This window comes from Colobus angolensis, unplaced genomic scaffold (genome assembly GCF_000951035.1).
Source record: "Colobus angolensis palliatus isolate OR3802 unplaced genomic scaffold, Cang.pa_1.0 Scaffold72, whole genome shotgun sequence".
Classification (NCBI taxonomy): Eukaryota; Metazoa; Chordata; class Mammalia; order Primates; family Cercopithecidae; genus Colobus; species Colobus angolensis.
This window is the reverse complement of record NW_012120932.1, coordinates 6,490,924-6,495,792: the sequence shown is the minus strand read 5'-3', so window position 1 is coordinate 6,495,792 and position 4,869 is coordinate 6,490,924. Positions and strand designations below refer to the sequence as shown.

The following is a 4,869-nucleotide window of genomic DNA, read 5'->3' as shown; positions in this document are numbered from 1 at the left end:
CACATATATAAAATATATATTTACACATATATAAAATACATATTTACACATATATAAATACATATACACACACACACCTGACAGAGTATGTATATATACTCTTCAGATGACTTTGTGACGAATCAAGGATATATATATCAATATTTACTACCAGAAACGGAAACTGAGAAAAATTAAAAAGACAAAATATACAAACACACATTCCATTAGCTGTCAGAGTGAGGTCATCATCATCCATCATGTAACCAACCTCTCGACAAGGTCACCGCACACTAGTGAGAGAATGCGAGTGGAAAATGCAGATAGCAGCTTGGCATTATTTAAAAACAGTTTTACCTTGTGAACCTCCTGAAAGGGTCTCGGGGATCCCGGGCCCTCAGCCACATTTCGGGAATGGCCAGTACAGACCGGTCACAGTGTTAACTTTTGCTCTCCTATCAAACTGCGGGAACGGGTATGTGACGGAACTATAGGGCATGATCACCGAACTTCAATGAAAGGCTTCTCAGTTTTCCTGTTTTAAATGAGTTCACTTTTTTCCATATCTGACCCAGTCGTCTTTGGGTGACACTCAGAAGGGTAAAAGTCACCTTGAGACCCAGGGATAAGGAAGCCTGAGAGGACTGGCCAACGCACTGCAAACAGCAAGGAAGAATCACAGCCCCGTGTCCTCCCAGCGTGGTTGACGCAAGGAAGGAGTCGACTGTGGAACTGCTCTTGTTGCTGAATCCACCATTCTCGGCTTTCCTGTGACTTGCAATTAAACACGTCCTAGCTGACACATCTCAGGACCTAGTCTGCAGCATCTTTTGAAACCCACGAACCCACACAGTGCCTGGCACATTGTAGGAGCCGAACAAATGCATGGAAATTAAATCCATAAAAACAACCACCAAGGTTGTTGCAGAAGAAAAATAAATTAAAACAGATAAAATTCAGATTGATTTTATGTTGACAGAAACCCTTGTAGCTCCAAGATTGTTAACATTTAAAATCAAGCTCATTTTAAGCCACACAGAAGTAGCTATATGTGGTACCTGTCGGAGGCACAAGAGTCTAAGAATGCTTTCCTTTGGTCTAAACCATCTCTAAGCCCGGAGAGCTAGGTCTATCATGCCAAATATGGACCACATAACCTTCTCAAAGCGGGGGCGCCTGATAAACAGCACTTTTTTCCCATTTCCCCTCAGCATGAGGTCCTTTCTCTCATGAAATAAGCACCAAACAGGAGATGTACGGAGAGAAAGCTACAAAACACACTATTTATGGAAAAAGAAAAAAAGACAAATCAAATACTTAGCTTCCAATCAATGTCATCAACTAGGGGCACCATGACCTTGTCAGAAAATATTTAAAACCCCCTAAAATATAATCAAATATAAACCTAAGAAATTTATGCTCAATTCCACTTCAGTTGACAAGATTCTTCCTCCTCCTTGATGAAAGCCTGATAACTATTTTTAATCTACTGAAATGTAATGCTTCTTTGCTTCACTTCACAGGGTAAGATTGGTCAATTTACCCCTGTGTTTGCGGCTTTTTTTTTTCTGAAAGTCACAATAAAATACTCTTGTTCCCATCAAGTGCTTATGAGAGAAACAAATGGTATTTTTGCTCCTAAAACCAATGAGGTTTTAAGAAAACGTCCACTAGGAGGAGCTGGCTATTTCTCTGTTGAGTCAGTGGCATTCCACCTCTGAGATAGTCTAATCAAAAACACAGACCTGAAATTTGCAGATAATTTCAAACAAACCTCAATTGTAAACAAAATCTGGGTCTAAGGAATTGGAGGAGGCAACTTCAGTCCAGGTGCAGAGTATGTATATATACTCTTCAGATGACTTTGCAAAGAATTAAGGAAATTGAATCTAGCAGATAACTCTGGGGATTTACTAAGCTCAATTCTCCCACCCAAGTCCCCAGCAACGTGGGGACAGGAGCTATTCTCTGGACTTGGCTTCAAAGTAAAAGCATCCCTTCACCACAACGCTTGCCTTCGAGGCTGCTAAGACAGAAATCCTTGACCTTGTTCTCCATCAGAGCACCAAAGAGCCATCATTCAGACTCAAAAACTACCAGCCTTCCCCCATGCATTCTGTTACAACCATCACTTCCTTTCCTTGCATTTCTTGTCCTCACTTCACTTACCTGAGAGTAAGACTGTTGGGTTTTGGTTAGACCAGTTGGAAAGTGAGCTGAGGAACACATGAGTTATTAAAATATTAGGAAGTCTTGCCTTGTGACTTGGCTCCAAGTTATTTCTGCCTCTCTCTCCCCTTGATTCCACAGGTAATTTATTACTACCTAAACAAAAACATGGAACCCATACATTTATTAGGAGTCTATGACAAGAGCTCTGAAAATCACTGCAAATAAAAAGATGACAGTGTTCCCTGCTCTCAAGCAACTTATGGCTAATGAGGAAACTGCGGCCCATAAAGAGATAACCCTTCACACCCTGTGGGAAGGGCCGGGAGAGAGGCAAACACAGGGGGCTGCAGGGAGAACGAGGAAGGGGCGCCAGCCCGGCACAGAGGTGTCAGAGGCCCCAGAGAGAAACAACGCTGCGCTAAGCAGGTCAGGAAGCATGAGCAGGAGTGAGCTAAAGACATCAAAATCCAATGCAGGGTGCTTGCTGCAACGAACAGCAAAAGTTAAGTTACCATTTGACCCATGGTTCTCAAATGTAAAAACTGTTGAGAGCTCCCAGTATTATATAAAGTCATGTTTCTTGTTAAATATTAACAAACATAAAACAGTAAAGCCTTTATGCTTGTAACTCTTAAACAATCACAAAGTAAAAAATGTACAAATTAAATACCAACAAATCTACAAAATGAGTAAAATTTAAATTGACAAAATTAACTCAGCGTGATCAATGGTGCGGTCATTGAAACTCACTTTGGACTAATCATGTGGGCTTGGTACTGACAGGCAGGTTCTGCTGACTGGCCAGTACGAACACACGCTGGGAGACAGCGTAATTCACCCATCACCTTCCTCTTCAGAACCGCTGCGCAACGGCACTCTCCGACTCAGCTCAGTCACCTTGTCTACATGTTCACCTCTGCTCTTTATAACCGCTCCCTATATTCAAAGTAGTGCTCCTTGGCACCAACACAAACACAACTCCAGGCACTGACATTTTAAGATATTACTTAGTTAGAACTGCAGGCATTTAGGTGTGTGGAAACATGAATTTTTTTTAAATTACCATCAAAATGAAAAATAGAAGGTGAAACCTTTGTAGAGAACCACAGCATCCTAATAAATCCCACCTGCCTAATCCCACTCATCTTTTGGGGCCTGCAAGCCTCAGATGGAGTTTAAATAACTGTATGCTATGGGTCACTGAGCTCACATGGGAAGCGTTCTTGTGGTTAGCTTTCAGTACTACGTAAAACCAAATATCTTCTTTCCTTTAAACTCTTTGCCCACGTGACTTCCAGTTAAGATGGCACGGTAAATTCGCTCTTTGATGGATTCTCTTTACTCCAAACATACAGCAATGAGGGGAAACATAAAAAGAAAAAAGAAGAAAAAAGGAAAAGGATGCAGGCAAGCACACACACAAAATAAACAAACATTTCTATGAAATCGATACAGGACAGAAACACAAAGAGGCAAGGCCCTGAGGACAAAACCTTGAGCAGCCAGCCCCTCCTATGCTAGGATCCAAAAACAGGCAAAGAAACTGTAGGTTTGGGTCTCAGAAGGGCTGGGGGCTACACAGAGGCACAAAGGACAGAGTGAGAAACTAGCACCTCTGCTGGAAGGTGGGATGAAGGTGCTGACTGGAGGCCCCTCCATCCCGGAAAGAAGGCTCGCAGCGTCCTCACCTCCCATGGCGTGGCGGTCTAGGGAGGACGGAGGACACTGCCAGGCAGGACCAGGCGTTCCAAGAGGCAGCCCGTGAATGCCCAGGTAATTAAGCCCCCACTGTGAACGCTGGGTCTGCACCCAGGCTCCAGGTAACTAAGCCCCCACTGTGAACGCTGGGTCTGCACCCAGGCTCCAGGTAACTAAGCCCCCACTGTGAACACTGGGTCCGCACCCAGGCTCCAGGGAAGCCAGACAGAGACAAGCGGAATGAGGCTACACAGGGGAGAGTGTGCAGAGAGGGAGAAAGAGGTGAAAAATGACCGAAGGAATGAAAAGTTTTTAAAACCTCATTCAAAACATGTCATTTAACCAAAGTTCTAAAGTACATGAAGAAATAAATGCAATTAACAATATCAGACATTAGATCACAAATTCACTTCAGATGAAGTTAATCAGTCCAACAAATAGGTATATTTAGATGCCAAAAAATCCTAACAGTACACTTAAGATACTAAAATAATCCCAACAAAATATATTTAAGGTGATTTTAAAAACCCAGAAAAATAAGTATATTTGGGGTACTTTTTAAAAAAGCTAATTAAAAAATAAGAAAGTGTCCACTGAAAAGGCAGAATTAAAAGAATCATCTGCAAAGTATGTAAATCAGGACTACGGTCATTAAAACCTAAAAACTCAGTGCAGAGTATACTAAGACAGTAGACTGGAGAGGAAGCGCTCTCTCTTGACGAAACACTGCACACCCTGGATCTGCAGCGCCACAGCTGGGGAGCCCGGCCTCGCTCAGGCCTGGCCGGTGGCCTTTTGATCCCACAGGTGACTGAATGGGTCAGATCCGCACATCCAGGCTGTGAGTCCCACCAGCATTTTGCCTCTCCCCTACCAGTTGGTGGATATAGGTGAGGCGACTTTTGTCTTATACAACCCCTGCAGAAACTTGCTCAAAAAGCAGACCCTGAAATGCTTCTGGCAACAGATTTGTCCTCCTTGCAATAGATAACCACTCTGGATTTAAATTTATCTTCTTTG

At 42.9% G+C, this 4,869-nt stretch overlaps 1 protein-coding gene across 1 annotated transcript in view; it reads right to left on the bottom strand.

Annotated features, from left to right (window-relative positions):
- FANCC (Fanconi anemia, complementation group C) overlaps positions 1-2,304 on the bottom strand; it is a 165,090-nt gene extending 162,786 nt beyond the window's left edge. Inside the window, exon 1 of the mRNA XM_011927516.1 lies at positions 2,149-2,304. The gene's annotated coding sequence lies outside the window, so the exon portion shown is untranslated. The remainder of the gene's footprint in view (positions 1-2,148) is intronic.
- Between the last annotated feature and the right edge of the window lie 2,565 nt (positions 2,305-4,869).